Genomic DNA, 10,670 nt, shown 5'->3' with positions numbered 1-10,670 from the left:
CATTGCAGTAACTTGAGGTTGTTGAGAAGCGAGTCAAATTAATTATTTATCGGCTGGCAGCGAAGCCAACAGCCTTCCAAATGCCAGCTTTTTTAATTAAAAGTAATCAACAGTTCGACATTTCTCGTAACAGTTTTGACAAATACTTGGCAAACCTAGCTATAACATTTAAGAACACGATTATCAAGCCTGACTGAATGAACTGTTGCGCGCGAGGGTTGTAGTACAATTCCCGCGCCCGCCGTGAAATGATCTCAGTATGGGCCCGGTTCAAGCCAACTGAAAAGTGTGGCGGTAACATTACGAAGTGTGAAAACCACTTTACTCTCAGTAATCGAATTTGAGAGACTTTTTCCTGGATAAAACATGTAGTAAAGGTGTTAAAATAGCTCACCGATGACTAGCGGTCCCTTTGAAATTCCTCTCTGCATCATCTGTATCCCTTTCTCTAATATTCGGCCCAAGTTTGTTTTTTTTCTTTCTTTTACAACATTGATATCTTAAAACAGCTTGCCTTTTGCTTACAGAAAATAGCCTATAGCGGCTTGGTCTTCAACGATGTGATGATAGATTAGGGTCTATAGCGCGTACCTGCGTCAAGTCAGCTCTAGCTTTCAAAACATTCTAAACATAGATCTTCTTGAATGATTCTAACAGTCAACACGCCAATCTTTTGCAAACTTTGGAACTTGTGTTTGGAGAAGTCCTCTTTCAGGAGATCAAATTTCTTGAAAGGGTTCTTAACTGCCCAAAGTCGACTGAGTTGTTAGTTTAAACACCAACCTGTATACACAGAGCTGAGGCATGCATTATTAGATCAAAAAATACATTCAGTGATTGATGACTGTAGGGCAGTTCGTGTCGGCCGCCCAAACTAAGTTTTCTTCTTGTTATTTTGTCGCGAAGCTTAAGACAAAGGTTAGATGGAACCTTGTGAGACATTCCAAGGAGTTATAGAGGAATGAGGCTGAGTTCAAGGTAAAGTAAATACATTTTGCTATTACTCGTGTAGGTCTTCGCTATTCTTCTGGCTCAAGTGAATTTCCGTGGGAAAAAGCGGTCTTCTCTTTTGAGTTTAGTAAGCGGTCGGCGACCGTTTTACTCAGTTTTGCTAACTCGCAACATGTTAATCACCTACTTCTATTGTTTCTGACTTTCGGACACTCTTCACCTGGGTAAACGCTCGATCGGTTTTACTGTCCGCGTTTTAGTGCGCTTTGCACAGCTCTTGCGCGGCTCTATTTCGTCACGTAAGCGGATTAAAAGCTGCTGAAGGGAAACTTGGCAATGAGAATCGACGTAAGAATATCAAGACATGCTTTTTTCGAATTCAAATTGCTCCTGAATTTTGTGAGTGGTGAAGTCATGATGAGGTGGCAGTCTATTTGCCGCAGATGAATGTCAATTCCGCCATCGTGCCGAGATTCTACCCTGCTCGCAAAACGCTATCCGCCGGCCATCGACTTTTATGATGCGCTTTACATCGAAGCCGAGAGATTACTAGGTTAAGTCGTCTGGAGAGCTCCCGCATGAACACATCTGTTCAGGTACGTTTATCACTCGTATTAATGGTAGGTCCGTACTGCTCGCCGTGCGTTAAACAGTAAACCCGATATTTTGCTCAAACCTGTGAAATAAGTTTCGTGTCAGAGTCGCTTCTTTCTCGAGGAGTATTTTCAAGGATCGATTCAAAAAGGACCAGAGAAAAGGGAATCATAGCATCATTAAAAGTGTAATATGTTTATCACCTAAGGTCGGCAAAATGAACGTTTAGGGAAGCCGGAAGGTGCTATTCAGCAATTGTTCTCCTCCGCCTTCATCTCAAAGAGAAAAGAAAAAGAGCTTTACGAATCTCGATCGGGCTTTACAGAAATTATCTTCAAAAATTTGCCTCAGGCGTTTTGGTGGAGGAGTGATGCGGTGAAGAAAAGTTTAAACGAGTTTAGCTAAGTAACTAATTTAAACTCGCTTTATCCCACAGTCGAATATCAAAGGCCCCGAAATCTTTTAATCAAACTATCATACGCCCCGGCCTGTGAGCTGGCGGCATTTCGTTCTTAGTTTTAAAGGAATTCAATCGAATTTTAAAATGTCGGGAAGAAGCGATGGTTGTATGTTGATTTGGAAACAATGGGCTTTTGTTCTGTTCGTATTAGGGTACATGAGTTATAATTATGGAGCACGTTATGTTCAAAGCTGGGTCAAGTTATTTCGTGTTTTCATATCGGATGAAAATGCCAGATTTTCAGCGGCATTTTCAATCGTCTTTACTGACTTGTAATTGTTATTAACGTTCGAGTAAAACTGTATTGAATAGCCATGTTTATGTGTTTCCTTTTTCTATCGGTACACGACGGCAAAAGCAAGCTTCTCCTATTGAATCCATCAGCAAAGAGTTTATGAAGAGCAACAGAGAAATGATATAATGAATCACGTATTTATTGCCACCAAAATCTCTCGATCGAAGAAGCAACGAGATAACTAAATGCGAAGATGAAAACACTATTCAAGATGATACATTTTCAAACATAGGAGAATCCGTCGTGTTTCATGCCTTTAGGGTTTCGTGACCTGATCGATTTAACTCGCTTTAAATTCTCTTAGTTTACAAGTGGTTTACAATGGTTTTCATTTGGTCTTGAAACGCGAAAAATAAGTCCAATGAGACGAAACACGGAAAATATCTTTGTTGGTTAAGTGGCTTTTTATAGTTCATCTTGAATTTCATGAGTTTTGTCTTGCCAAAAGGTTTAAGCGATAAGGGCGCAATTTATTCAGGCAGCTTTCGTCTTTAGTGTAGGGCATAATTCAGTATCTGACTTCACTCTAGTGAAAATGAAAGTGTCGCTTTTGAAGCATCTGTAAAAGCTGCTTCGCGATAAAATTCAGCGCGTGATTGTCATGGAAAATGCGGCGGGCAGGTAGTTCGGCTGTCGTCCGTCGCAGTCGACCTAAATTTCCTTTTGATCTTATCTAAGTTCGTTGCTGCATTAATTCATTTACGATGGGAATTGTGTGCAAACTTAGGAATTGACGTTAGAAGATGATTGCTTTCATCAAGGGCAGACTTAGACAGATTAATTTCGAAGATGGCACCAAGATGTTTTGAGGTCAGCTTGAAGATGGCCTCGCCAAAATGGCGTGCAAATTCATCCGGTGAGGTTGCAATTTAAGCCTTCGTAATATTCATTGAAACATTGGTTTAATAAACGAAACTTGAAACTAAATCGATATTTTCTCAAAGAGGTTAGAGACACGCGCCCGACTTGAGTAGAGGGCGAGTGAATGATTATCAATCGTTTTAGTGAACAAACATCACGGCCACCCATATCGGTTAAAGCGAAACCATGCAGCTTGTCTTTGCTTCCAAACGTATTTTCTTTGAGGTCAAAGGCGTGTTTAGCTTCCAAACCTGAAATAATAGGTGTGTCTGAAAAGTGAAAACCTTCCCGGTAGCATCTGTTGTTTGGACTCGTGTTTTTTCGACTCGACGAGATTAGCGTTCAGGAAGGAAGTTTCGAAAATGAGCTGAGGAAATGGCGACATTAGCGGCTACAGGGAGGGGAATGTAAAAGAGGTGCGGTGCCGGGTTAAACACTCGGACCGCTGTCAGCAAGGTCCTTGAGATATCAGAAAGTATTTCTGATAACAATACCCCAGATTTTCCCATCGCCAACGTAAACATGAACGTATTTAGCCTTTGCAGAAAATAACAAGGATTAAACTGAGGGTGTACAGTAAAAGGAGCTGTAGGCTGAACATATGCGCGGCTCTGAATTCAGACGGACTCTGACATCTAAACTCTTCTATTCGGCGACTCAAGATAATTTTCTTAAGTTCAGCTTAAAAACTAGGGATGTTATCATTACGTTCCACGATGCTAGTAAACAGTCACGACACAGACGAAGTATAAAAGTTTACAGTATAAACCAGTGATTCAACTTGATGAGTTAAATATTTGCATGTTATATAGTTAACTGCTGGCAAAGGGAAAATATTGTTAAGTACACAACTCAGTTAACTGACTAAACTATAAATGTTCACTACAAGCAGGGTCTCTGTCAAGGAGCCCGGTGTTGTTTTATTCAAATCTAAAGACTAGCAAGACATTTCCGCTCTTTGTGACTCGATTCCAAACAAGTATGAAGCGAAGAAAGTCTCAGAAGCTGAGAGCCAGCTTCTCAGTTACTAGGTTTTTACTACCACAATTATGGATTTCTCAAGTCTTCCTTTTTTTGCGGTTTAGCGTCTAAATGGCGGAGAATTCTTGTTGGTGATCGAAAGTAAACTTGAGATGCTGTGAAAGCGATATGCTTAATGGATACTGGTAGTACACGTGGGAACAAGAAGCACAAAAGAACCTAAAAGGTATGGCAAATGGTGTTTTGATATTTATCAAGTTCTGTGCACAGTCTATAGAAACCTAATCGAGCTTAATCTCATACCCTTAGCTGTTTATAAACTGCTTCCCTGACTGCGGCGAAGCTTGTTGTTATCATGGTAATATCTGCTTAAGAGGAAGCGAACCAGCAGAAATCTCTCTCGTTTATAATAATCGTGTTAAATGTTACTCGTTGTTAAATTGCACTCATCTTTCGCTTCGGTGAAATTCTAAGGTTCATGTTGGGTTTTAGCAGGAAGACAACGTTAAACCCGATAAATTGAAACAGAGTCCTGTTATGTTACGTGAAAGTTGGTTTTGTGCTGCAGTAAAATTATCCTGAATTTGGTATTGCTCGTAACAAGATTTGTCATATTACATCAGCTAATTACTTACGAGAATCGGTATTTTCAGGCAGATTTTACATTTCCACGGACTTAAAATTCAGTGGCCTCTTATAATTCTTTTTGGGGAATAAGGTAATAGTAAATTCAATGTTGGACCTGTCTAATTACTGAAAATGCTTAGATTTGGGGTACAACTGTAAACCGAAGGAGCTGTAAAACAGTCTTGACATGCAACAGCTTTTGTAGGTTATTACCGACACAGTTGTTCCATAGCCGTCTCTGAACGGTCAAATTTGCCCTGTCTAGGAGAACATCTTTTAGCCCCAGAGTAAATTTTCTTCTGATCTTTTGAAAATGTCATCTGTGCTTTGAAGAAGGGCAGTAATTATTTATCTGGCAGAACGTATAGCAAACAAATAAACATGGCCGAACATGTCTGTTTGATCATTGGGCAAGGTTGAAGACATGGTTACAATTGCTAAAGATGACAGCGTTAAAGATGAGACCAAACAAGCTTTAGTCAAGAAAAAAGTCAAATTAATCTGGAAAAATTTTTGGGAAAATTTTTGAAAAAATTCGGCTGTTTTCTTTGAGAGTAGCAGATTAGATGGAGGAAATTATGTGAGCACATGGGCATTATCTTTGGGCGTGGGTTTTGAAACTCCGAGAAAGGTAGGATTCTATCTGAACAGCTCTTAATACTTTTTCTAGCTGAAATTTTAAGAACTGTAACTCAGTATTACATAGAGAAATTTATACGGCTGCAATGGTGTTGACCTTAGCGATGAAACTTTTTGTTTTAATTCTCAAAACATTATGAGCTAAGAAGATCTGTCTCGCAAGAATTAAACTGTTTTCCCAGCTGTCGCCGTAAAATCGCAATTTCCTTTTCACTCGAAACTTTTTTTTCTGCGATGTCAGATTTCAGGAAAAGTTTCGTTCGACAGTGAAAAATTGTGAGTGGTATCTTTAAAAAGATTACACAGTCAGTTTTGGTAATAATATTTGCAAGAGAACAAATTTTTTTCTTTCTAAAGAAAGGGCTATTCCACGCGAATGACATGTTTACACAGTGTCTTTCAAGAGATGAGTTTCTAACCCATATTATTCTGCGCTCATTTTAAATTTTGCCTTGGATTAAAGACCTTTTTCAATTCTTTTAGCATGCCCATACCCTATAATCTACTCATTTGTTATTTGGCAATTTTTAATGTAAGAAATCTGCAGTATTTCACAGGGTTGGATGTTTGAAAAACAAGCCAAGTCTTATGCATTTGGCGGGTGTTTGTAGAGGCTTAAAGCGGATAAAAACTTGCTTGGCAACCGCGATATTACAGGCGCAATAGATGACCTTAAAATGGTTCGCGTAATATTCTGCTGCTAAAAAGGAAATTTAGTTTTCCCCTGAGCGTTTCTAAATGAAATTCAGTGGTAAGTTCCTTCTACCAAGTGTTTAAGAACTTTTTAACATAATGTTGTTATTGTTGTTTCTCGGAGTATTTTCAATACGTTTAATTTGAGCTAATCCATTTTGTTACCTTTCAGGTTTAAAGAGCTTTCGGGGCCTACAGGAGAAAGCAGTTAACAAGTGATACGATATGTGGTCTGTGCTTAGTGACGGTATTAACATCGAACAAATGCAGGAAATATACAACTGAGTAGAAAAATAAGAAAAGTAAAAGACAAGACGCTAGACAAAATCGAAACTTAAAGAGAGATGTCGTGCAATCCCGATGAATCTATGCACGTCCGTCATCTGAAAATAACAGGCAGATAATTGTATTAAGTTATTTCGTAGTGCGCCAAATATTCGCCTCAAGGCAAGCCTCTCTGGATTATGTGATCGAGAAAGAGAGTTTTCTAATCCGTAAATCCTAGAGTCAACTCCATGAGATTAAAATAGCAAAGTTTAATTTAGGGTTTAGACGTTGCATCGATGAAAAATAACCCTCATTTATTTGATAGTGATTCCATTTATACAATTCGAAATTTTTCGAATTACGTTTGTACAGAACTGTTTGGGGGAAATTTGTGACAGAACCCATCTACTTGTTGTCTTTTATTTGTAGGAGTCTTTCGCATCGTGTTTCCTTCAATTCAAACCATATCAACTCGCCTTGTTTACAGTTGTCCTAGCTGTTGAACTTCCTGCGTAGTTTAACCTCCAATTTTCGCAGTAAAACCATAAAGGCTTTTTTTTCTCAAATAAGTACCAGAAGTAAAGGAAATCATTGAAATTCTTATGGACGTAATCAGAAGGTTCGTACTTTCGTTTCTAGCGTGATGTGCTTCAGGTCTTGTGCGCGACGCGGCGGAGAGAGAAAACCTTTGTGACCCACCCAGATGAAAAAACTAAATAAATCGTTTGTGTGAGAGTATAAAGTACTTTAAACTCAGTTGTTTTCTGTCGAGTTAACCTCTCGAATACAAACAGTGAAACGTGAAACAGTTGACTCAAATTTCCCTTCGATAAATAGTTAGGAAAATATTTTCTCGCCTAACAAGCTAGGTTAGTTTATGTTGACTTTGTTTTTGTGTTCTCGGTAGATCATTCAGTTGAGCTTGCAGGAATATGACTTGGTTGTAATTCAGTTTTCTTTTCAAAAAGGGATACTCCAAAGCAAAGAGATGAACTCTTTCCTTCCTTTAAGAAACAACCTTGCGACAAGTTTTGTTTTACTAGAATAATTTATGTGGCTTATTTTATTTTTTTTTTCTGTAGTGTCGTGAGAATATTTGGAGAAAATATCTAAGAGAATATAGGAAAATACAGAAATAGGCCCAAAGAAATACGCAGCTGTCCCATTGAAATTTTAATTGAACATGACTTCTTTGACATCTCTTTGACGAGGCGGCATTGAACGCGAAGGCGTCACGGAACTAACTGAGATTTTTTAAAACCTCGTAGTGGTTTCTAAGCGAGATATATTTCTGTAGTTTTGCTCTATGTTCTACAAGACAACCGAAAGTAAAAACAGCTGTGATGGAATCTTAAGCAATGCATCCTCCGCTAAACATGACCTGCAAGTGGGTGTATCAAGATTGTCGCAATTTTGCCTTCGTTTTCCATTTATTTTCTAGACATCTCTGGTAGTAACGGTCAGCAGGCTAAACCGTCATGAATACACACGTTGCTTTCATGCCAAGCAGGTTATAATAATGACAACATTTTGAAAAGGTTTTCGTCACTCCACAATACAAAGATTTGTTCATTCTATTTGTTCTCAGAGCAGTTATGTTCGTACGGAAAAGTGAAGGTACAAGGTAAAGTCACCAAGTAAACATGATATCGAATTTAACGAATTTGCTTTCTATGAGGAAGACAGTGGCAACACACCAATTGCACCGATTGAAACAATGTCAGCCGCTTTTGGGATCTAAATCATTGCCGTGGTACAATTCATTTACCGTGGAAAAATCTCGTACCCAAAAATAAAGTACTAAAACAAAAATATGTCCGAGTTTGTTTTGTGTATGTATTTGAGTAACAATATATGTTGTATGGATATGTAGACGTATGAATGTGAAATAAGTTAATAAACATTGATATATATGGCGAATTAGCTAAACCAACTGACTGAGCAAGCAAAAATTGTTTTAGTTTCTGCAGTTTATTTGGGATGTGAATATTAGCTGGCTCCTGCAAGTTTCGTCCACGGTTTTTTCCTATAAATGTTACGAAATACCCATTTTAAAGTCCCATTAGAGCTCAAGCAGTACCTTAATCCGGGCTATGAGCGTCAGCAGTAAAAGTTGAAAGTGTAATATCAAGCAGAGAGAAGAGTGTTGAATGGTCTAAAGTAAGCTAAAATGTTTGGCCTTGTCTTTGACAGCCTTAAAATTAAAAGGAGACACTGCCAAGAAGAGAGGAAAACATTAAGTTCACTTATTATTTTAACCTGAGAGTTAAAACTATATCAAGTAAAGAAACATATAAGGCTATTTTGATGTCAAGTTTCAGTTTTCAACAAAAATTCTTTTCAGAAAGTTCATATTTTTTGGAAGGCCAAGCCGCCTTTTATCGTCTCGTAGTTTGTTTTTATTAACCTTCAAGATCAATATATTTGTGTGCACACAATATTTCCCTTGAAATGGCATTTTTAATTTGTGTGTTTGGTGTCGAGTGATGAAAAATTCGTTCTTTTCTAATTGCATTTTCAATTATAAAACTTATTTGCTGAGGTGCTCTCTGGGAGATGTTCATTTCTGTTTTTCATTTAACCAGCACCTGTCTTGAATTTAATGGATTTCATTTGCCAAGTGTATTACTTTAATGCCAGCACTAGATAAGATTTTTCCTGATATTCCCAGTGATGATGTATACTTAGAATGTCTTGAATAATCAGCTTAAGAACCGAAATAGATAATCTTTTTAAGTTCGTTTCTGCTTTAGCCAAAAAACAACAGATAACAATATTTCCGGGCAAGAATCTTAGACAAATCGCTATAGCTTGAAATCTTATATTTGCAAAATCGTTTTTTTTTTTGCGAGCCATTTCAAAAAATTTTGGAAACCTGAAAAGTCATGTACGATAAAAACTATGAGAAAATAAAACAAGGTATTGCTACTCAAGCAAAGTGAAAACAAGTAATTTTTAGGATTGTGTTTGTTCTCAGTAAGATGTGTTTCGTATTTCCCATGCTATTAGAACTGCCCTACTGGCAGACAGAATTGCTAAGTCCTCTTCTCTTACGAAAACTAATTTCCGAACACAATTAACATAGTTTAAACATTTTAATCTGCGTCATAAGCCCAATTTATTGAAAATAAGATGTAGCCTTACAACGGATGAACCAAGATATTAAATGACAGCGTAAAATTACATTTTCTGAACTCCGTAATATACAAGGGAAAATCAAATGTCTCACGAAAATATCCTGTTACAAAAGGTGCGTATCTGAGCATTTTTTGTTGTTGTTGTTCTTTTATGCCAATTCAATAAATGAAAGTAAAGGGCACAGTTGTATACTAAAGAAGGCCAAATTATACAGCAAAAAGTGAATATGTAAAATCTTTTAGGATGATATCGAATAAAAGACGCTTTTGACTGACGAAAAATATCTATTATAAAACATAGATTTTAGAACTCTAAAAATTTTCAGTTTGCCCTTTCCCTTAAGAACGGGGTATTAAAGAGGGCCCGTTTACTGGCAGTGTCTTATACAAGCCAAGATAAGGCACTTAGAGAACAGTTTAAAATTGCCACGTCTCTTCAGAAACTTATTCTCCGAAAACGATTGCTTAATAGCTAGTAGGAAGGATGTGTATGAATGTGTAAAATGATCCCATGCTTCCCGCCTTTCAATGTGGTTCGCCCATTGTTCCACGGAGGAAGACCTTAAAAGCTTTTCCTTTGTTGTGGCTGATAAACATTTCTTCTTATCTGTTTAAACTTAAACGAATTCGCAGAAAGTTAGTAAAAGGAAGACTTTCGATCCCTACTACTTTGTTTTGACTTTAAACTGTCTTTTCTTCATTGTAATTTGGCCACAACTCTATCTGTATGCGGGAACTTGTTACAAAAAAATAGACTCGACCCAAGACCGCAGCTGTGACAATAGGTCAGTCTCCAGGCACTTAACTAATTTGGTAGTCAGCGCAAAAAAATGAGTTTTCAATTTCCTGCTTGCTAGAGCAAGCCAAAACTAGCTAACAGAGTTCCCACGTTCAAGAAAGACAAGAGAGAAAGTTAAGCTAACTTAAGCCTCACCATTGTAGTTAAAAGTTTTCCTTTTGTATTTCACGTGTTTGCCGCTTTGTTTTACAAAATTGTCTTTACAACGCTAATCCCATCGTTGTAAAGAAATAGTTGAAGCAATGAAATTGTAATAAACCACAATTTATCTTACAGCCGTTGGTTGTTCTTTGTCTCTTTATTGTTAGTACATTACTTTCTTTGTATTAATATTAGTTAAAACGCTATTTCTCCAAAGAAAAGTAG

At 37.6% G+C, this 10,670-nt stretch overlaps 1 long non-coding RNA gene across 1 annotated transcript; it reads left to right on the top strand.

Moving 5' to 3' along the window:
• Positions 1-677: 677 nt before the first annotated feature.
• LOC149107518 (uncharacterized) lies at positions 678-9,787 on the top strand. The gene is made up of 3 exons (XR_016209408.1): positions 678-978; positions 4,247-4,368; positions 6,274-9,787. It is a non-coding gene; the product is annotated as an uncharacterized LOC149107518 (long non-coding RNA).
• Positions 9,788-10,670: the final 883 nt, after the last annotated feature.

This window comes from Orbicella faveolata, unplaced genomic scaffold (genome assembly GCF_042242905.1).
Source record: "Orbicella faveolata isolate gen_17 unplaced genomic scaffold, um_ofav_v1 contig_27, whole genome shotgun sequence".
Classification (NCBI taxonomy): domain Eukaryota; kingdom Metazoa; phylum Cnidaria; class Anthozoa; order Scleractinia; family Merulinidae; genus Orbicella; species Orbicella faveolata.
The sequence above is the reverse complement of the archived record's forward strand: the minus strand, read 5'-3'. Positions and strand labels throughout refer to the sequence as shown.